Genomic DNA, 24,362 nt, shown 5'->3' on the forward strand with positions numbered 1-24,362 from the left:
GCAGGCTCTTGTAATATGCGTACTTCTAAAGATTTATCAAAATTTGGTGTGCCGAATCTGAGTAACATGGTGAATTCGGTTAGTTCCCAATAGGCCGCAGTAGTAATAAGTGGACTGTTCGGGATATAGAAAAATTTTCACGAATGGAGTCAAAATTTCTAGGCGAATTCAGTGAGTTCCCAATGGGACATGCTTGTATGAGTGTGCTTTTCAATATGTAACAACATGTTAAGGAACGGACGCTAAGTATCATGGTGAATTCAGTAAGTTCCCAATAGGATTCGCATGTAATAAGCTTGTTATTCAAGATAGAACAACGTTTTAAGGAACGGAAACACTGTTTCTCTGTGAATTCAGTTAGTTCCCAGTAGCAGGCTCTTGTAATATGTGTACTTCTAAAGATTTGTCAAAATTTGGTGTGCCGAATCTGAGTAACGTGGTGAATTCGGTTAGTTCCCAATAGGCCGCAGTAGTAATAAGTGGAGTGTGCGGGATATAGAAAAATTTTCAAGAATGGAATCAAAATTTCTAGGCGAATTCAGTGAGTTCCCAATGGGACATGCTTGTATGAGTGTGCTTTTCAATATGTAACAACATTTTAAGGAACGGACTCTAAGTAACATTGTCAATTCAGTAGGTTGCCAATAGGATTCGCATGTAATAAGCTTGTTATTCAAGATAGAGCAACGTTTTAAGGAACGGAAACACTGTTTCTCTGTGAATTCAGTTAGTTCCCAGTAGCAGGCTCTTGTAATATGCGTACTTCTAAAGATTTATCAAAATTTGGTGTGCCGAATCTGAGTAACATGGTGAATTCGGTTAGTTCCCAATAGGCCGCAGTAGTACTAAGTGGACTGTTCGGGATATAGAAAAATTTTCACGAATGGAATCAAAATTTCTAGGCGAATTCAGTGAGTTCCCAATGGGACATGCTTGTATGAGTGTGCTTTTCAATATGTAACAAGATTTTAAGGAACGGACTCTAAGTATCATGGTGAATTCAGTAGGTTCCCAATAGGATTCGCATGTAATAAGCTTCTTATTCAAGATAGAGCAACGTTTTAAGGAACGGAAACACTATTTCTCTGTGAATTCAGTTAGTTCCCAGTAGCAGGCTCTTATGCGTACTTCTAAAGATTTATCAAAATTTGGTGTGCCGAATCTGAGTAACATGTTGAATTCGGTTAGTTCCCAATAGGCCGCAGTAGTAATAAGTGGACTGTTCGGGATATAGAAAAATTTTCACGAAAGGAATCAAAATTTCTAGGCGAATTCAGTGAGTTCCCAAGGGGACATGCTTGTATGAGTGTGCTTTTCAATATGTAACAAGATTTTAAGGAACGGACTCTAAGTATCATGGTGAATTCAGTAGGTTCCCAATAGGATTCGCATGTAATAAGCTTCTTATTCAAGATAGAGCAACGTTTTAAGGAACGGAAACACTGTTTCTCTGTGAATTCAGTTAGTTCCCAGTAGCAGGCTCTTGTAATATGCGTATTTCTAAAGATTTATCAAAATTTGGTGTGCCGAATCTGAGTAACATGGTGAATTCGGTTAGTTCCCAATAGGCCGCAGTAGTAATAAGTGGTCTGTTCGGGATATAGAAAAATTTTCACGAATGGAATCAAAATTTCTAGGCGAATTCAGTGAGTTCCCAATGGGACATGCTTGTATGAGTGTGGTTTTCAACATGTAACAACATTTTAAGGAACGGACTCTAAGTAACATGGTGAATTCAGTAGGTTCCCATTAGGATTCGCATGTAATAAGCTTGTTATTCAAGAAGAGAAACGTTTTAAGGAACGGAAACACTGTTTCTCTGTGAATTTAGTTAGTTCCCAGTAGCAGGCTCTTGAAATATGCGTACTTCTAAAGATTTATCAAAATTTGGTGTGCCGAATGTGAGTAACATGGTGAATTCGTTTAGTTCCCATTAGGCCGCAGTAGTAATAAGTGGACTGTTCGGGATATAGAAAAATTTTCACGAATGGAATCAAAATTTCTAGGCGAATTCAGTGAGTTCCCAATGGGACATGCTTGTATGTGTGTGCTTTTCAATATGTAACAACATTTTAAGGAACGGACGCTCAGTATCATGTTGAATTCAGTAGGTTCCAAATAGGATTCGCATGTAATAAGCTTGTTATTCAAGATAGAGCAACGTTTTAAGGAACGGAAACACTGTTTCTCTGTGAATTCAGTTAGTTCCCAGTAGCAGGCTCTTGTCATATGCGTACTTCTAAAGATTTATCAAAATTTGGTGTGCCGAATCTGAGTAACATGGTGAATTCGGTTAGTTCCCAATAGGCCACAGTAGTAAAAAGTGGACTGTTCGGGATATAGAAAAATTTTCACGAATGGAATCAAAATTTCTAGGCGAATTCAGTGAGTTCCCAATGGGACATGCTTGTATGAGTGTGCTTTTCAATATGTAACAACATTTTAAGGAACGGACTCTAAGTAAAATTGTCAATTCAGTAGGTTGCCAATAGGATTCACATGTAATAAGCTTGTTATTCAAGATAGAGCAACGTTTTAAGGAACGGAAACACTGTTTCTCTGTGAATTCAGTTAGTTCCCAGTAGCAGGCTCTTGTAATATGCGTACTTCTAAAGATTTATCAAAATTTGGTGTGCCGAATCTGAGTAACATGGTGAATTCGGTTAGTTCCCAATAGGCCGCAGTAGTAATAAGTGGAGTGTTCGGGATATAGAAAAATTTTCACGAATGGAATCAAAATTTCTAGGCGAATTCAGTGAGTTCCCAATGGGACATGCTTGTATGAGTGTGCTTTTCAATATGTAACAAGATTTTTAGGAACGGACTCTAAGTATCATGGTGAATTCAGTAGGTTCCAAAAGGATTCGCATGTAATAAGCTTGTTATTCAAGATAGAGCAACGTTTTAAGGAACGGAAACACTGTTTCTCTGTGAATTCATTTAGTTCCCAGTAGCAGGCTCTTGTCATATGCGTACTTCTAAAGATTTATCAAAATTTGGTGTGCCGAATCTGAGTAACATGGTGAATTCGGTTAGTTCCCAATAGGCCGCAGTAGTAAAAAGTGGACTGATCGGGATATAGAAAAATTTTCACGAATGGAATCAAAATTTCTAGGCGAATTCAGTGAGTTCCCAATGGGACATGCTTGTATGAGTGTGCTTTTCAATATGTAACAACATGTTAAGGAACGGACGCTAAGTATCATGGTGAATTCAGTAGGTTCCCAATAGGATTCGCATGTAATAAGCTTGTTATTCAAGATAGAGCAACGTTTTAAGGAACGGAAACACTGTTTCTCTGTGAATTCAGTTAGTTCCCAGTAGCAGGCTCTTGTAATATGTGTACTTCTAAAGATTTATCAAAATTTGGTGTGCCGAATCTGAGTAACATGGTGAATTCGGTTAGTTCCCAATAGGCCGCAGTAGTAATAAGTGGAGTGTGCGGGATATAGAAAAATTTTCAAGAATGGAATCAAAATTTCTAGGCGAATTCAGTGAGTTTCCAATGGGACATGCTTGTATGAGTGTGCTTTTCAATATGTAACAACATTTTAAGGAACGGACTCTAAGTAACATTGTCAATTCAGTAGGTTCCCAATAGGATTCGCATGTAATAAGCTTGTTATTCAAGATAGAGCAACGTTTTAAGGAACGGAAACACTGTTTCTCTGTGAATTCAGTTAGTTCCCATTCAGGCTCTTGTAATATGCGTACTTCTAAAGATTTATCAAAATTTGGTGTGCCGAATCTGAGTAACATGGTGAATTCGGTTAGTTCCCAATAGGCCGCAGTAGTAATAAGTGGAGTGTTCGGGATACAGAAAAATTTTCACGAATGGAATCAAAATTTCTAGGCGAATTCAGTGAGTTCCCAATGGGACATGCTTGTATGAGTGTGCTTTTCAATATGTAACAAGATTTTAAGGAACGGACTCTAAGTATCATGGTGAATTCAGTAGGTTCCCAATAGGATTCGCATGTAATAAGCTTGTTATTCAAGATAGAGCAACGTTTTAAGGAACGGAAACACTGTTTCTCTGTGAATTCAGTTAGTTCCCATTCAGGCTATTGTAATATGCGTACTTCTAAAGATTTATCAAAATTTGGTGTGCCGAATCTGAGTAACATGGTGAATTCGGTTAGTTCCCAATAGGACGCAGTAGTAATAAGTGGACTGTTCGGGATATAGAAAAATTTTCACGAATGGAATCAAAATTTCTAGGCGAATTCAGTGAGTTCCCAATGGGACATGCTTGTATGAGTGTGCTTTTCAACATGTAACAACATTTTAAGGAACGGACTCTAAGTAACATGGTGAAATCAGTAGGTTCCCATTAGGATTCGCATGTAATAAGCTTGTTATTCAAGAAGAGAAACGTTTTAAGGAACGGAAACACTGTTTCTCTGTGAATTTAGTTAGTTCCCAGTAGCAGGCTCTTGTGATATGCGTACTTTAAAGATTTATCAAAATTTGGTGTGCCGAATGTGAGTAACATGATGAATTCGTTTAGTTCCCATTAGGCCGCAGTAGTAATAAGTGGACTGTTCGGGATATAGAAAAATTTTCACGAATCGAATCAAAATTTCTAGGCGAATTCAGTGAGTTCCCAATGGGACATGCTTGTATGAGTGTGCTTTTCAATATGTAACAACATGTTAAAGAACGGACGCTAAGTATCATGGTGAATTCAGTAGGTTCCAAATAGGATTCGCATGTAATAAGCTTGTTATTCAAGATAGAGCAACGTTTTAAGGAACGGATACACTGTTTCTCTGTGAATTCAGTTAGTTCCCAGTAGCAGGCTCTTGTCATATGCGTACTTCTAAAGATTTATCAAAATTTGGTGTGCCGAATCTGAGTAACATGGTGAATTCGGTTAGTTCCCAATAGGCCGCAGTAGTAATAAGTGGAGTGTGCGTGATATAGAAAAATTTTCACAAATGGAATCAAAATGTCTAGGCGAATTCAGTGAGTTCCCAATGGGACATGCTTGTATGAGTGTGCTTTTCAATATGTAACAACATTTTAAGGAACGGACTCTAAGTAACATTGTCAATTCAATAGGTTCCCAATAGGATTCGCATGTAATAAGCTTGTTATTCAAGATAGAGCAACGTTTTAAGGAACGGAAACACTGTTTCTCTGTGAATTCAGTTAGTTCCCAGTAGCAGGCTCTTGTAATATGCGTACTTCTAAAGATTTATCAAAATTTGGTGTGCCGAATCTGAGTAACATGGTGAATTCGGTTAGTTCCCAATAGGTCGCAGTAGTAATTAGTGGACTGTTCGGGATATAGAAAAATTTTCACTAATGGAATCAAAATTTCTAGGCGAATTCAGTGAGTTCCCAATGGGACATGCTTGTATGAGTGTGCTTTTCAATATGTAACAAGATTTTAAGGAACGGACGCTAAGTATCATGGTGAATTCAGTAGGTTCCCAAAAGGATTCGCATGTAATAAGCTTCTTATTCAAGATAGAGCAACGTTTTAAGGAACGGAAACACTGTTTCTCTGTGAATTCAGTTAGTTCCCAGTAGCAGGCTCTTGTAATATGCGTACTTCTAAAGATTTATCAAAATTTGGTGTGCCGAATCTGAGTAACATGGTGAATTCGGTTAGTTCCCAATAGGCCGCAGTAGTAATAAGTGGACTGTTCGGGATATAGAAAAATTTTCACGAATGGAATCAAAATATCTAGGCGAATTCAGTGAGTTCCCAATGGGACATGCTTGTATGAGTGTGCTTTTCAACATGTAACAACATTTTAAGGAACGGACTCTAAGTAACATGGTGAATTCAGTAGGTTCCCATTAGGATTCGCATGTAATAAGCTTGTTATTCAAGAAGAGAAACGTTTTAAGGAACGGAAACACTGTTTCTCTGTGAATTCAGTTAGTTCCCAGTAGCAGGCTCTTGTCATATGCGTACTTCTAAAGATTTATCAAAATTTGGTGTGCCGAATGTGAGTAGCATTGTGAATTCGTTTAGTTCCCATTAGGCCGCAGTAGTAATAAGTGGACTGTTCGGGATATAGAAAAATTTTCAAGAATGGAATCAAAATTTCTAGGCGAATTCAGTGAGTTCCCAATGGGACATGCTTGTATGAGTGTGCTTTTCAATATGTAACAACATTTTAAGGAACGGACTCTAAGTAACATTGTCAATTCAGTAGGTTCCCAATAGGGTTCGCATGTAATAAGCTTGTTATTCAAGATAGAGCAACGTTTTAAGGAACGGAAACACTGTTTCTCTGTGAATTCAGTTAGTTCCCAGTAGCAGGCTCTTGTAATATGCGTACTTCTAAAGATTTATCAAAATTTGGTGTGCCGAATCTGAGTAACATGGTGAATTCGGTTAGTTCCCAATAGGCCGCAGTAGTAATAAGTGGACTGTTCGGGATATAGAAAAATTTTCACGAATGGAATCAAAATTTCTAGGCGAATTCAGTGAGTTCCCAATGGGACATGCTTGTATGAGTGTGCTTTTCAATATGTAACAAGATTTTAAGGAACGGACTCTAAGTATCATGGTGAATTCAGTAGGTTCCCAATAGGATTCGCATGTAATAAGCTTCTTATTCAAGATAGAACAACGTTTTAAGGAACGGAAACACTGTTTCTCTGTGAATTCAGTTAGTTCCCAGTAGCAGGCTCTTGTAATATGCGTACTTCTAAAGATTTATCAAAATTTGGTGTGCCGAATCTGAGTAACATGGTGAATTCGGTTAGTTCCCAATAGGCCGCAGTAGTAATAAGTGGACTGTTCGGGATATAGAAAAATTTTCACGAATGGAATCAAAATTTCTAGGCGAATTCAGTGAGTTCCCAATGGGACATGCTTGTATGAGTGTGCTTTTCAACAAGTAACAACATTTTAAGGAACGGACTCTAAGTAACATGGTGAATTCAGTAGGTTCCATTAGGATTCGCATGTAATAAGCTTGTTATTCAAGAAGAGAAACGTTTTAAGGAACGGAAACACTGTTTCTCTGTGAATTTAGTTAGTTCCCAGTAGCAGGCTCTTGTAATATGCGTACTTCTAAAGATTTATAAAAATTTGGTGTGCCGAATGTGAGTAACATGGTGAATTCGTTTAGTTCCCATTAGGCCGCAGTAGTAATAAGTGGACAGTTCGGGATATAGAAAAATTTTCACGAATGGAATCAAAATTTCTAGGCGAATTCAGTGAGTTCCCAATGGGACATGCTTGTATGAGTGTGCTTTTCAATATGTAACAACATGTTAAGGAACGGATGCTAAGTATCATGGTGAATTCAGTAGGTTCCCAATAGGATTCGCATGTAATAAGCTTGTTATTCAAGATAGAGCAACGTTTTAAGGAATGGAAACACTGTTTCTCTGTGAATTCAGTTAGTTCCCAGTAGCAGGCTCTTGTAATATGCGTACTTCTAAAGATTTATCAAAATTTGGTGTGCCGAATCTGAGTAACATGGTGAATTCGGTTAGTTCCCAATAGGCCGCAGTAGTAATAAGTGGACTGTTCGGGATATTGAAAAATTTTCACGAATGGAATCAAAATTTCTAGGCGAATTCAGTGAGTTCCCAATGGGACATGCTTGTATGAGTGTGCTTTTCAACATGTAATAACATTTTAAGGAACGGTCTCTAAGTAACATGGTGAATTCAGTAGGTTCCCATTAGGATTCGCATGTAATAAGCTTGTTATTCAAGAAGAGAAACGTTTTAAGGAACGGAAACACTGTTTCTCTGTGAATTCAGTTAGTTCCCAGTAGCAGGCTCTTGTAATATGCGTACTTCTAAAGATTTATCAAAATTTGGTGTGCCGAATCTGAGTAACATGGTGAATTCGGTTAGTTCCCAATAGGCCGCAGTAGTAATAAGTGGACTGTTCGGGATATAGAAAAATTTTCACGAATGGAGTCAAAATTTCTAGGCGAATTCAGTGAGTTCCCAATGGGACATGCTTGTATGAGTGTGCTTTTCAATATGTAACAACATGTTAAGGAACGGACGCTAAGTATCATGGTGAATTCAGTAGGTTCCCAATAGGATTCGCATGTAATAAGCTTGTTATTCAAGATAGAGCAACGTTTTAAGGAACGGAAACACTGTTTCTCTGTGAATTCAGTTAGTTCCCAGTAGCAGGCTCTTGTAATATGTGTACTTCTAAAGATTTGTCAAAATTTGGTGTGCCGAATCTGAGTAACATGGTGAATTCGGTTAGTTCCCAATAGGCCGCAGTAGTAATAAGTGGAGTGTGCGGGATATAGAAAAATTTTCAAGAATGGAATCAAAATTTCTAGGCGAATTCAGTGAGTTCCCAATGGGACATGCTTGTATGAGTGTGCTTTTCAATATGTAACAACATTTTAAGGAACGGACTCTAAGTAACATTGTCAATTCAGTAGGTTGCAAATAGGATTCGCATGTAATAAGCTTGTTATTCAAGATAGAGCAACGTTTTAAGGAACGGAAACACTGTTTCTCTGTGAATTCAGTTAGTTCCCAGTAGCAGGCTCTTGTAATATGCGTACTTCTAAAGATTTATCAAAATTTGGTGTGCCGAATCTGAGTAACATGGTGAATTCGGTTAGTTCCCAATAGGCCGCAGTAGTACTAAGTGGACTGTTCGGGATATAGAAAAATTTTCACGAATGGAATCAAAATTTCTAGGCGAATTCAGTGAGTTCCCAATGGGACATGCTTGTATGAGTGTGCTTTTCAATATGTAACAAGATTTTAAGGAACGGACTCTAAGTATCATGGTGAATTCAGTAGGTTCCCAATAGGATTCGCATGTAATAAGCTTCTTATTCAAGATAGAGCAACGTTTTAAGGAACGGAAACACTATTTCCCTGTGAATTCAGTTAGTTCCCAGTAGCAGGCTCTTGTAATATGCGTACTTCTAAAGATTTATCAAAATTTGGTGTGCCGAATCTGAGTAACATGTTGAATTCGGTTAGTTCCCAATAGGCCGCAGTAGTAATAAGTGGACTGTTCGGGATATAGAAAAATTTTCACGAATGGAATCAAAATTTCTAGGCGAATTCAGTGAGTTCCCAATGGGACATGCTTGTATGAGTGTGCTTTTCAACATGTAACAACATTTTAAGGAACGGACTCTAAGTAACATGGTGAATTCAGTAGGTTCCCATTAGGATTCGCATGTAATAAGCTTGTTATTCAAGAAGAGAAACGTTTTAAGGAACGGAAACACTGTTTCTCTGTGAATTTAGTTAGTTCCCAGTAGCAGGCTCTTGAAATATGCGTACTTCTAAAGATTTATCAAAATTTGGTGTGCCGAATGTGAGTAACATGGTGAATTCGTTTAGTTCCCATTAGGCCGCAGTAGTAATAAGTGGACTGTTCGGGATATAGAAAAATTTTCACGAATGGAATCAAAATTTCTAGGCGAATTCAGTGAGTTCCCAATGGGACATGCTTGTATGAGTGTGCTTTTCAATATGTAACAACATTTTAAGGAACGGACGCTAAGTATCATGGTGAATTCAGTAGGTTCCAAATAGGATTCGCATGTAATAAGCTTGTTATTCAAGATAGAGCAACGTTTTAAGGAACGGAAACACTGTTTCTCTGTGAATTCAGTTAGTTCCCAGTAGCAGGCTCTTGTCATATGCGTACTTCTAAAGATTTATCAAAATTTGGTGTGCCGAATCTGAGTAACATGGTGAATTCGGTTAGTTCCCAATAGGCCACAGTAGTAAAAAGTGGACTGTTCGGGATATAGAAAAATTTTCACGAATGGAATCAAAATTTCTAGGCGAATTCAGTGAGTTCCCAATGGGACATGCTTGTATGAGTGTGCTTTTCAATATGTAACAACATTTTAAGGAACGGACTCTAAGTAAAATTGTCAATTCAGTAGGTTGCAAATAGGATTCGCATGTAATAAGCTTGTTATTCAAGATAGAGCAACGTTTTAAGGAACGGAAACACTGTTTCTCTGTGAATTCAGTTAGTTCCCAGTAGCAGGCTCTTGTAATATGCGTACTTCTAAAGATTTATCAAAATTTGGTGTGCCGAATCTGAGTAACATGGTGAATTCGGTTAGTTCCCAATAGGCCGCAGTAGTAATAAGTGGAGTGTTCGGGATATAGAAAAATTTTCACGAATGGAATCAAAATTTCTAGGCGAATTCAGTGAGTTCCCAATGGGACATGCTTGTATGAGTGTGCTTTTCAATATGTAACAAGATTTTTAGGAACGGACTCTAAGTATCATGGTGAATTCAGTAGGTTCCAAAAGGATTCGCATGTAATAAGCTTGTTATTCAAGATAGAGCAACGTTTTAAGGAACGGAAACACTGTTTCTCTGTGAATTCATTTAGTTCCCAGTAGCAGGCTCTTGTCATATGCGTACTTCTAAAGATTTATCAAAATTTGGTGTGCCGAATCTGAGTAACATGGTGAATTCGGTTAGTTCCCAATAGGCCGCAGTAGTAAAAAGTGGACTGTTCGGGATATAGAAAAATTTTCACGAATGGAATCAAAATTTCTAGGCGAATTCAGTGAGTTCCCAATGGGACATGCTTGTATGAGTGGGCTTTTCAATATGTAACAACATGTTAAGGAACGGACGCTAAGTATCATGGTGAATTCAGTAGGTTCCCAATAGGATTCGCATGTAATAAGCTAGTTATTCAAGATAGAGCAACGTTTTAAGGAACGGAAACACTGTTTCTCTGTGAATTCAGTTAGTTCCCAGTAGCAGGCTCTTGTAATATGTGTACTTCTAAAGATTTATCAAAATTTGGTGTGCCGAATCTGAGTAACATGGTGAATTCGGTTAGTTCCCAATAGGCCGCAGTAGTAATAAGTGGAGTGTGCGGGATATAGAAAAATTTTCAAGAATGGAATCAAAATTTCTAGGCGAATTCAGTGAGTTCCCAATGGGACATGCTTGTATGAGTGTGCTTTTCAATATATAACAACATTTTAAGGAACGGACACTAAGTAACATTGTCAATTCAGTAGGTTCCCAATAGGATTCGCATGTAATAAGCTTGTTATTCAAGATAGAGCAACGTTTTAAGGAACGGAAACACTGTTTCTCTGTGAATTCAGTTAGTTCCCATTCAGGCTCTTGTAATATGCGTACTTCTAAAGATTTATCAAAATTTGGTGTGCCGAATCTGAGTAACATGGTGAATTCGGTTAGTTCCCAATAGGCCGCAGTAGTAATAAGTGGAGTGTGCGGGATATAGAAAAATTTTCAAGAATGGAATCAAAATTTCTAGGCGAATTCAGTGAGTTCCCAATGGGACATGCTTGTATGAGTGTGCTTTTCAATATGTAACAAGATTTAAAGGAACGGACTCTAAGTATCATGGTGAATTCAGTAGGTTCCCAATAGGATTCGCATGTAATAAGCTTGTTATTCAAGATAGAGCAACGTTTTAAGGAACGGAAACACTGTTTCTCTGTGAATTCAGTTAGTTCCCAGTAGCAGGCTCTTGTAATATGCGTACTTCTAAAGATTTATCAAAATTTGGTGTGCCGAATCTGAGTAACATGGTGAATTCGGTTAGTTCCCAATAGGCCTCAGTAGTAATAAGTGGACTGTTCGGGATATAGAAAAATTTTCACGAATGGAATCAAAATATCTAGGCGAATTCAGTGAGTTCCCAATGGGACATGCTTGTATGAGTGTGCTTTTCAACATGTAACAACATTTTAAGGAACGGACTCTAAGTAACATGGTGAATTCAGTAGGTTCCCATTAGGATTCGCATGTAATAAGCTTGTTATTCAAGAAGAGAAACGTTTTAAGGAACGGAAACACTGTTTCTCTGTGAATTCAGTTAGTTCCCAGTAGCATGCTCTTGTCATATGCGTACTTCTAAAGATTTATCAAAATTTGGTGTGCCGAATGTGAGTAACATGGTGAATTCGTTTAGTTCCCATTAGGCCGCAGTAGTAATAAGTGGACTGTTCGGGATATAGAAAAATTTTCACGAATGGAATCAAAATTTCTAGGCGAATTCAGTGAGTTCCCAATGGGACATGCTTGTATGAGTGTGCTTTTCAATATGTAACAACATTTTAAGGAACCCACTCTAAGTAACATGGTGAATTCAGTAGGTTCCCAATAGGATTCGCATGTAATAAGCTTGTTATTCAAGATAGAGCAACGTTTTAAGGAACCGAAACACTGTTTCTCTGTGAATTCAGTTAGTTCCCAGTAGCAGGCTCTTGTAATATGTGTACTTCTAAAGATTAATCAAAATTTGGTGTGCCGAATCTGAGTAACATGGTGAATTCGGTTAGTTCCCAATAGGCCGCAGTAGTAATAAGTGGAGTGTGCGGGATATAGAAGAATTTTCACGAATGGAATCAAAATTTCTAGGCGAATTCAGTGAGTTCCCAATGGGACATGCTTGTATGAGTATACTTTTCAACATGTAACAACATTTTAAGGAACGGACTCTAAGTAACATGGTCAATTCAGTAGGTTCCCATTAGGATTCGCATGTAATAAGCTTGTTATTCAAGAAGAGAAACGTTTTAAGGAACGGAAACACTGTTTCTCTGTGAATTCAGTTAGTTCCCAGTAGCAGGCTCTTGTAATATGCGTACTTCTAAAGATTTATCAAAATTTGGTGTGCCGAATGTGAGTAACATGGTGAAATCGTTTAGTTCCCATTAGGCCGCAGTAGTAATAAGTGGACTGTTCGGGATATAGAAAAATTTTCACGAATGGAATCAAAATTTCTAGGCGAATTCAGTGAGTTCCCAATGGGACATGCTTGTATGAGTGTGCTTTTCAATATGTAACAACATTTTAAGGAACGGACTCTAAGTAACATGGTGAATTCAGTAGGTTCCCAATAGGATTCGCATGTAATAAGCTTGTTATTCAAGATAGAGCAACGTTTTAAGGAACGGAAACACTGTTTCTCTGTGAATTCAGTTAGTTCCCAGTAGCAGGCTCTTGTAATATGTGTACTTCTAAAGATTTATCAAAATTTGGTGTGCCGAATCTGAGTAACATGGTGAATTCGGTTAGTTCCCAATAGGCCGCAGTAGTAATAAGTGGAGTGTGCGGGATATAGAAGAATTTTCACGAATGGAATCAAAATTTCTAGGCGAATTCAGTGAGTTCCCAATGGGACATGCTTGTATGAGTGTGCTTTTCAATATGTAACAACATTTTAAGGAACGGACTATAAGTATCATTGTGAATTCAGTAGGTTCCCAATAGGATTCGCATGTAATAAGCTTGTTATTCAAGAAGAGAAACGTTTTAAGGAACGGAAACACTGTTTCTCTGTGAATTCAGTTAGTTCCCAGTAGCAGGCTCTTGTAATATGCGTACTTCTAAAGATTTATCAAAATTTGGTGTGCCGAATCTGAGTAACATGGTGAATTCGGTTAGTTCCCAATAGGCCGCAGTAGTAATATGTGGATTGTTCGGGATATATAAAAATTTTCACGAATGGAATCAAAATTTCTAGGCGAATTCAGTGAGTTCCCAATGGGACATGCTTGTATGAGTGTGCTTTTCAACATGTAACAACATTTTAAGGAACGGACTCTAAGTAACATGGTGAATTCAGTAGGTTCCCATTAGGATTCGCACGTAATAAGCTTGTTATTCAAGAAGAGAAACGTTTTTAAGGAACGGAAACACTGTTTCTCTGTGAATTCAGTTAGTTCCCAGTAGCAGGCTCTTGAAATATGCGTACTTCTAAAGATTTATCAAAATTTGGTGTGCCGACTGTGAGTAACATGGTGAATTCGTTTAGTTCCCATTAGGCCGTAGTAGTAATAAGTGGACTGTTCGGGATATAGAAAAATTTTCACGAATGGAATCAAAATATCTAGGCGAATTCAGTGAGTTCCCAATGGGACATGCTTGTATGAGTGTGCTTTTCAACATGTAACAACATTTTAAGGAACGGACTCTAAGTATCATGGTGAATTCAGTAGGTTCCCATTAGGATTCGCATGTAATAAGCTTGTTATTCAAGAAGAGAAACGTTTTAAGGAACGGAAACACTGTTTCTCTGTGAATTCAGTTAGTTCCCAGTAGCAGGCTCTTGTAATATGTGTACTTCTAAAGATTTATCAAAATTTGGTGTGCCGAATCTGAGTAACATGGTGAATTCGGTTAGTTCCCAATAGGCCGCAGTAGTAATAAGTGGAGTGTGCGGGATATAGAAGAATTTTCACGAATGGAATCAAAATTTCTAGGCGAATTCAGTGAGTTCCCAATGGGACATGCTTGTATGAGTGTGCTTTTCAATATGTAACAACATTTTAAGGAACGGACTGTAAGTATCATTGTGAATTCAGTAGGTTCCCAATAGGATTCGCATGTAATAAGCTTGTTATTCAAGATAGAGCAACGTTTTAAGGAACAGAAACACTGTTTCTCTGTGAATTCAGTTAGTTCCCAGTAGCAGGCTCTTGTAATATGCGTACTTCTAAAGATTTATCAAAATTTGGTGTGCCGAATCTGAGTAACATGGTGAATTCGGTTAGTTCCCAATAGGCCGCAGTAGTAATAAGTGGACTGTTCGGGATATAGAAAAATTTTCACGAATGGAATCAAAATATCTAGGCGAATTCAGTGAGTTCCCAATGGGACATGCTTGTATGAGTGTGCTTTTCAACATGTAACAACATTTTAAGGAACGGACTCTAAGTAACATGGTGAATTCAGTAGGTTCCCATTAGGATTCGCATGTAATAAGCTTGTTATTCAAGAAGAGAAACGTTTTAAGGAACGGAAACACTGTTTCTCTGTGAATTCAGTTAGTTCCCAGTAGCAGGCTCTTGTCATATGCGTACTTCTAAAGATTTATCAAAATTTGGTGTGCTGAATGTGAGTAACATGGTGAATTCGTTTAGTTCCCAATAGGCCGCAGTAGTACTAAGTGGACTGTTCGGGATATAGAAAAATTTTCACGAATGGAATCAAAATTTCTAGGCGAATTCAGTGAGTTCCCAATGGGACATGCTTGTATGAGTGTGCTTTTCAATATGTAACAAGATTTTAAGGAACGGACTCTAAGTATCATGGTGAATTCAGTAGGTTCCCAATAGGATTCGCATGTAATAAGCTTCTTATTCAAGATAGAGCAACGTTTTAAGGAACGGAAACACTATTTCTCTGTGAATTCAGTTAGTTCCCAGTAGCAGGCTCTTGTAATATGCGTACTTCTAAAGATTTATCAAAATTTGGTGTGCCGAATCTGAGTAACATGGTGAATTCGGTTAGTTCCCAATAGGCCGCAGTAGTAATAAGTGGACTGTTCGGGATATAGAAAAATTTTCACGAAAGGAATCAAAATTTCTAGGCGAATTCAGTGAGTTCCCAAGGGGACATGCTTGTATGAGTGTGCTTTTCAATATGTAACAAGATTTTAAGGAACGGACTCTAAGTAACATGGTGAATTCAGTAGGTTCCCAATAGGATTCGCATGTAATAAGCTTCTTATTCAAGATAGAGCAACGTTTTAAGGAACGGAAACACTGTTTCTCTGTGAATTCAGTTAGTTCCCAGTAGCAGGCTCTAGTAATATGCGTATTTCTAAAGATTTATCAAAATTTGGTGTGCCGAATCTGAGTAACATGGTGAATTCGGTTAGTTCCCAATAGGCCGCAGTAGTAATAAGTGGTCTGTTCGGGATATAGAAAAATTTTCACGAATGGAATCAAAATTTCTAGGCGAATTCAGTGAGTTCCCAATGGGACATGCTTGTATGAGTGTGCTTTTCAATATGTAACAACATTTTAAGGAACGGACGCTAAGTATCATGGTGAATTCAGTAGGTTCCCAATAGGATTCGCATGTAATAAGCTTGTTATTCAAGATAGAGCAACGTTTTAACGAACGGAAACACTGTTTCTCTGTGAATTCAGTTAGTTCCCAGTAGCAGGCTCTTGTCATATGCGTACTTCTAAAGATTTATCAAAATTTGGTGTGCCGAATCTGAGTAACATGGTGAATTCGGTTAGTTCCCAATAGGCCACAGTAGTAAAAAGTGGACTGTTCGGGATATAGAAAAATTTTCACGAATGGAATCAAAATTTCTAGGCGAATTCAGTGAGTTCCCAATGGGACATGCTTGTATGAGTGTGCTTTTCAATATGTAACAACATTTTAAGGAACGGACTCTAAGTAAAATTGTCAACTCAGTAGGTTGCCAATAGGATTCGCATGTAATAAGCTTGTTATTCAAGATAGAGCAACGTTTTAAGGAACGGAAACACTGTTTCTCTGTGAATTCAGTTAGTTCCCAGTAGCAGGCTCTTGTAATATGCGTACTTCTAAAGATTTATCAAAATTTGGTGTGCCGAATCTGAGTAACATGGTGAATTCGGTTAGTTCCCAATAGGCCGCAGTAGTAATAAGTGGAGTGTTCGGGATATAGAAAAATTTTCACGAATGGAATCAAAATTTCTAGGCGAATTCAGTGAGTTCCCAATGGGACATGCTTGTATGAGTGTGCTTTTCAATATGTAACAAGATTTTTAGGAACGGACTCTAAGTATCATGGTGAATACAGTAGGTTCCAAAAGGATTCGCATGTAATAAGCTTGTTATTCAAGATAGAGCAACGTTTTAAGGAACGGAAACACTGTTTCTCTGTGAATTCATTTAGTTCCCAGTAGCAGGCTCTTGTCATATGCGTACTTCTAAAGATTTATCAAAATTTGGTGTGCCGAATCTGAGTAACATGGTGAATTCGGTTAGTTCCCAATAGGCCGCAGTAGTAATAAGTGGAGTGTGCGGGATATAGAAAAATTTTCAAGAATGGAATCAAAATTTCTAGGCGAATTCAGTGAGTTCCCAATGGGACATGCTTGTATGAGTGTGCTTTTCAATATGTAACAACATTTTAAGGAACGGACTCTAAGTAACATTGTCAATTCAGTAGGTTCCCAATAGGATTCGCATGTAATAAGCTTGTTATTCAAGATAGAGCAACGTTTTAAGGAACGGAAACACTGTTTCTCTGTGAATTCAGTTAGTTCCCAGTAGCAGGCTCTTGTCATATGCGTACTTCTAAAGATTTATCAAAATTTGGTGTGCCGAATCTGAGTAACATGGTGAATTCGGTTAGTTCCCAATAGGCCACAGTAGTAAAAAGTGGACTGTTCGGGATATAGAAAAATTTTCACGAATGGAATCAAAATTTCTAGGCGAATTCAGTGAGTTCCCAATGGGATATGCTTGTATGAGTGTGCTTTTCAATATGTAACAACATTTTAAGGAACGGACTCTAAGTAAAATTGTCAATTCAGTAGGTTGCCAATAGGATTCGCATGTAATAAGCTTGTTATTCAAGATAGAGCAACGTTTTAAGGAACGGAAACACTGTTTCTCTGTGAATTCAGTTAGTTCCCAGTAGCAGGCTCTTGTAATATGCGTACTTCTAAAGATTTATCAAAATTTGGTGTGCCGAATCTGAGTAACATGGTGAATTCGGTTAGTTCCCAATAGGCCGCAGTAGTAATAAGTGGAGTGTTCGGGATATAGAAAAATTTTCACGAATGGAATCAAAATTTCTAGGCGAATTCAGTGAGTTCCCAATGGGACATGCTTGTATGAGTGTGCTTTTCAATATGTAACAAGATTTTTAGGAACGGACTCTAAGTATCATGGTGAATTCAGTAGGTTCCAAAAGGATTCGCATGTAATAAGCTTGTTATTCAAGATAGAGCAACGTTTTAAGGAACGGAAACACTGTTTCTCTGTGAATTCATTTAGTTCCCAGTAGCAGTCTCTTGTCATATGCGTACTTCTAAAGATTTATCAAAATTTGGTGTGCCGAATCTGAGTAACATGGTGAATTCGGTTAGTTCCCAATAGGCCGCAGTAGTAAAAAGTGGACTGTTCGGGATATAGAAAAATTTTCACGAATGGAATCAAAATTTCTAGGCGAATTCAGTGAGTTCCCAATGGGACATGCTTGTATGAGTGTGCTTTTCAATATGTAACAACATGTTAAGGAACGGACGCTAAGTATCATGGTGAATTCAGTAGGTTCCCAATAGGATTCGCATGTAATAAGCTTGTTATTCAAGATAGAGCAACGTTTTAAGGAACGGAAACACTGTTTCTCTGTGAATTCAGTTAGTTCCCAGTAGCAGGCTCTTGTAATATGTGTACTTCTAAAGATTTATCAAAATTTGGTGTGCCGAATCTGAGTAACATGGTGAATTCGGTTAGTTCCCAATAGGCCGCAGTAGTAATAAGTGGAGTGTGCGGGATATAGAAAAATTTTCAAGAATGGAATCAAAATTTCTAGGCGAATTCAGTGAGTTCCCAATGGGACATGCTTGTATGAGTGTGCTTTTCAATATGTAACAACATTTTAAGGAACGGACTCTAAGTAACATTGTCAATTCAGTAGGTTCCCAATAGGATTCGCATGTAATAAGCTTGTTATTCAAGATAGAGCAACGTTTTAAGGAACGGAAACACTGTTTCTCTGTGAATTCAGTTAGTTCCCATTCAGGCTCTTGTAATATGCGTACTTCTAAAGATTTATCAAAATTTGGTGTGCCGAATCTGAGTAACATGGTGAATTCGGTTAGTTCCCAATAGGCCGCAGTAGTAATAAGTGGAGTGTTCGGGATACAGAAAAATTTTCACGAATGGAATCAAAATTTCTAGGCGAATTCAGTGAGTTCCCAATGGGACATGCTTGTATGAGTGTGCTTTTCAATATGTAACAACATTTTAAGGAACGGACTCTAAGTATCATGGTGAATTCAGTAGGTTCCCAATAGGATTCGCATGTAATAAGCTTGTTATTCAAGATAGAGCAACGTTTTAAGGAACGGAAACACTGTTTCTCTGTGAATTCAGTTAGTTCCCATTCAGGCTATTGTAATATGCGTACTTCTAAAGATTTATCAAAATTTGGTGTGCCGAATCTGAGTAACATGGTGAATTCGGTTAGTTCCCAATAGGACGCAGTAGTAATAAGTGGACTGTTCGGGATATAGAAAAATTTTCACGAATGGAATCAAAATTTCTAGGCGAATTCAGTGAGTTCCCAATGGGACATGCTTGTATGAGTGTGCTTTTCAACATGTAACAACATTTTAAGGAACGGACTCTAAGTAACATGGTGAAATCAGTAGGTTCCCATTAGGATTCGCATGTAATAAGCTTGTTATTCAAGAAGAGAAACGTTTTAAGGAACGGAAACACTGTTTCTCTGTGAATTTAGTTAGTTCCCAGTAGCAGGCTCTTGTGATATGCGTACTTCTAAAGATTTATCAAAATTTGGTGTGCCGAATGTGAGTAACATGATGAATTCGTTTAGTTACCATTAGGCCGCAGTAGTAATAAGTGGACTGTTCGGGATATAGAAAAATTTTCACGAATCGAATCAAAATTTCTAGGCGAATTCAGTGAGTTCCCAATGGGACATGCTTGTATGAGTGTGCTTTTCAATATGTAACAACATGTTAAAGAACGGACGCTAAGTATCATGGTGAATTCAGTAGGTTCCAAATAGGATTCGCATGTAATAAGCTTGTTATTCAAGATAGAGCAACGTTTTAAGGAACGGATACACTGTTTCTCTGTGAATTCAGTTAGTTCCCAGTAGCAGGCTCTTGTCATATGCGTACTTCTAAAGATTTATCAAAATTTGGTGTGCCGAATCTGAGTAACATGGTGAATTCGGTTAGTTCCCAATAGGCCGCAGTAGTAATAAGTGGAGTGTGCGTGATATAGAAAAATTTTCACAAATGGAATCAAAATGTCTAGGCGAATTCAGTGAGTTCCCAATGGGACATGCTTGTATGAGTGTGCTTTTCAATATGTAACAATATTTTAAGGAACGGACTCTAAGTAACATTGTCAATTCAATAGGTTCCCAATAGGATTCGCATGTAATAAGCTTGTTTTTCAAGATAGAGCAACGTTTTAAGGAACGGAAACACTGTTTCTCTGTGAATTCAGTTAGTTCCCAGTAGCAGGCTCTTGTAATATGCGTACTTCTAAAGATTTATCAAAATTTGGTGTGCCGAATCTGAGTAACATGGTGAATTCGGTTAGTTCCCAATAGGCCGCAGTAGTAATTAGTGGACTGTTCGGGATATAGAAAAATTTTCACTAATGGAATCAAAATTTTAGGCGAATTCAGTGAGTTCCCAATGGGACATGCTTGTATGAGTGTGCTTTTCAATATGTAACAAGATTTTAAGGAACGGACGCTAAGTATCATGGTGAATTCAGTAGGTTCCCAAAAGGATTCGCATGTAATAAGCTTCTTATTCAAGATAGAGCAACGTTTTAAGGAACGGAAACACTGTTTCTCTGTGAATTCAGTTAGTTCCCAGTAGCAGGCTCTTGTAATATGCGTACTTCTAAAGATTTATCAAAATATGGTGTGCCGAATCTGAGTAACATGGTGAATTCGGTTAGTTCCCAATAGGCCGCAGTAGTAATAAGTGGACTGTTCGGGATATAGAACAATTTTCACGAATGGAATCAAAATATCTAGGCGAATTCAGTGAGTTCCCAATGGGACATGCTTGTATGAGTGTGCTTTTCAACATGTAACAACATTTTAAGGAACGGACTCTAAGTAACATGGTGAATTCAGTAGGTTCCCATTAGGATTCGCATGTAATAAGCTTGTTATTCAAGAAGAGAAACGTTTTAAGGAACGGAAACACTGTTTCTCTGTGAATCAGTTAGTTCCCAGTAGCAGGCTCTTGTCATATGCGTACTTCTAAAGATTTATCAAAATTTGGTGTGCCGAATGTGAGTAACATGGTGAATTCGTTTAGTTCCCATTAGGCCGCAGTAGTAATAAGTGGACTGTTCGGGATATAGAAAAATTTTTCACGAATGGAATCAAAATTTCTAGGCGAATTCAGTGAGTTCCCAATGGGACATGCTTGTATGAGTGTGCTTTTCAATATGTAACAACATTTTAAGGAACCCACTCTAAGTAACATGGTGAATTCAGTAGGTTCCCAATAGGATTCGCATGTAATAAGCTTGTTATTCAAGATAGAGCAACGTTTTAAGGAACGGAAACACTGTTTCTCTGTGAATTCAGTTAGTTCCCAGTAGCAGGCTCTTGTAATATGTGTACTTCTAAAGATTTATCAAAATTTGGTGTGCCGAATCTGAGTAACATGGTGAATTCGGTTAGTTCCCAATAGGCCGCAGTAGTAATAAGTGGAGTGTGCGGGATATAGAAGAATTTTCACGAATGGAATCAAAATTTCTAGGCGAATTCAGTGAGTTCCCAATGGGACATGCTTGTATGAGTGTGCTTTTCAACATGTAACAACATTTTAAGGAACGGACTCTAAGTAACATGGTGAATTCAGTAGGTTCCCAATAGGATTCGCATGTAATAAGCTTGTTATTCAAGATAGAGCAACGTTTTAAGGAACGGAAACACTGTTTCTCTGTGAATTCAGTTAGTTCCCAGTAGCAGGCTCTTGTCATATGCGTACTTCTAAAGATTTATCAAAATTTGGTGTGCCGAATCTGAGTAACATGGTGAATTCGGTTAGTTCCCAATAGGCCACAGTAGTAAAAAGTGGACTGTTCGGGATATAGAAAAATTTTCACGAATGGAATCAAAATTTCTAGGCGAATTCAGTGAGTTCCCAATGGGACATGCTTGTATGAGTGTGCTTTTCAATATGTAACAACATTTTAAGGAACGGACTCTAAGTAACATGGTGAATTCAGTAGGTTCCCAATAGGATTCGCATGTAATAAGCTTGTTATTCAAGATAGAGCAACGTTTTAAGGAACGGAAACACTGTTTCTCTGTGAATTCAGTTAGTTCCCAGTAACAGGCTCTTGTAATATGTGTACTTCTAAAGATTTATCAAAATTTGGTGTGCCGAATCTGAGTAACATGGTGAATTCGGTTAGTTTCCAATAGGCAGCAGTAGTAATAAGTGGAGTGTGCGGGATATAGAAGAATATTCACGAATGGAATCAAAATTTCTAGGCGAATTCAGTGAGTTCCCAATGGGACATGCTTGTATGAGTGTGCTTTTCAACATGTAACAACATTTTAAGGAACGGACTCTAAGTAACATGGTGAATTCAGTAGGTTCCCATTAGGATTCGCATGTAATAAGCTTGTTATTCAAGAAGAGAAACGTTTTAAGGAACGGAAACACTGTTTCTCTGTGAATTCATTTAGTTCCCAGTAGCAGGCTCTTGTCATATGCGTACTTCTAAAGATTTATCAAAATTTGGTGTGCCGAATCTGAGTAACATGGTGAATTCGGTTAGTTCCCAATAGGCCGCAGTAGTAAAAAGTGGACTGTTCGGGATATAGAAAAATTTTCACGAATGGAATCAAAATTTCTAGGCGAATTCAGTGAGTTCCCAATGGGACATGCTTGTATGAGTGTGCTTATCAACATGTAACAACATGTTAAGGAACGGACGCTAAGAATCATGGTGAATTCAGTAGGTTCCCAATAGGATTCGCATGTAATAAGCTTGTTATTCAAGATAGAGCAACGTTTTAAGGAACGGAAACACTGTTTCTCTGTGAATTCAGTTAGTTCCCAGTAGCAGGCTCTTGTAATATGTGTACTTCTAAAGATTTATCAAAATTTGGTGTGCCGAATCTGAGTAACATGGTGAATTCGGTTAGTTCCCAATAGGCCGCAGTAGTAATAAGTGGAGTGTGCGGGATATAGAAAAATTTTCAAGAATGGAATCAAAATTTCTAGGCGAATTCAGTGAGTTCCCAATGGGACATGCTTGTATGAGTGTGCTTTTCAATATGTAACAACATTTTAAGGAACGGACTCTAAGTAACATTGTCAATTCAGTAGGTTCCCAATAGGATTCGCATGTAATAAGCTTGTTATTCAAGATAGAGCAACGTTTTAAGGAACGGAAACACTGTTTCTCTGTGAATTCAGTTAGTTCCCATTCAGGCTCTTGTAATATGCGTACTTCTAAAGATTTATCAAAATTTGGTGTGCCGAATCTGAGTAACATGGTGAATTCGGTTAGTTCCCAATAGGCCGCAGTAGTAATAAGTGGAGTGTTCGGGATACAGAAAAATTTTCACGAATGGAATCAAAATTTCTAGGCGAATTCAGTGAGTTCCCAATGGGACATGCTTGTATGAGTGTGCTTTTCAATATGTAACAAGATTTTAAGGAACGGACTCTAAGTATCATGGTGAATTCAGTAGGTTCCCAATAGGATTCGCATGTAATAAGCTTGTTATTCAAGATAGAGCAACGTTTTAAGGAACGGAAACACTGTTTCTCTGTGAATTCAGTTAGTTCCCATTCAGGCTATTGTAATATGCGTACTTCTAAAGATTTATCAAAATTTGGTGTGCCGAATCTGAGTAACATGGTGAATTCGGTTAGTTCCCAATAGGACGCAGTAGTAATAAGTGGACTGTTCGGGATATAGAAAAATTTTCACGAATGGAATCAAAATTTCTAGGCGAATTCAGTGAGTTCCCAATGGGACATGCTTGTATGAGTGTGCTTTTCAACATGTAACAACATTTTAAGGAACGGACTCTAAGTAACATGGTGAAATCAGTAGGTTCCCATTAGGATTCGCATGTAATAAGCTTGTTATTCAAGAAGAGAAACGTTTTAAGGAACGGAAACACTGTTTCTCTGTGAATTTAGTTAGTTCCCAGTAGCAGGCTCTTGTGATATGCGTACTTCTAAAGATTTATCAAAATTTGGTGTGCCGAATGTGAGTAACATGATGAATTCGTTTAGTTACCATTAGGCCGCAGTAGTAATAAGTGGACTGTTCGGGATATAGAAAAATTTTCACGAATCGAATCAAAATTTCTAGGCGAATTCAGTGAGTTCCCAATGGGACATGCTTGTATGAGTGTGCTTTTCAATATGTAACAACATGTTAAAGAACGGACGCTAAGTATCATGGTGAATTCAGTAGGTTCCAAATAGGATTCGCATGTAATAAGCTTGTTATTCAAGATAGAGCAACGTTTTAAGGAACGGATACACTGTTTCTCTGTGAATTCAGTTAGTTCCCAGTAGCAGGCTCTTGTCATATGCGTACTTCTAAAGATTTATCAAAATTTGGTGTGCCGAATCTGAGTAACATGGTGAATTCGGTTAGTTCCCAATAGGCCGCAGTAGTAATAAGTGGAGTGTGCGTGATATAGAAAAATTTTCACAAATGGAATCAAAATGTCTAGGCGAATTCAGTGAGTTCCCAATGGGACATGCTAGTATGAGTGTGCTTTTCAATATGTAACAATATTTTAAGGAACGGACTCTAAGTAACATTGTCAATTCAATAGGTTCCCAATAGGATTCGCATGTAATAAGCTTGTTATTCAAGATAGAGCAACGTTTTAAGGAACGGAAACACTGTTTCTCTGTGAAT

Source organism: Rattus norvegicus, chromosome 13 (genome assembly GCF_021556685.1).
Source record: "Rattus norvegicus strain SHRSP/BbbUtx chromosome 13, alternate assembly SHRSP_T2T, whole genome shotgun sequence".
Lineage (NCBI taxonomy): Eukaryota > Metazoa > Chordata > Mammalia > Rodentia > Muridae > Rattus > Rattus norvegicus.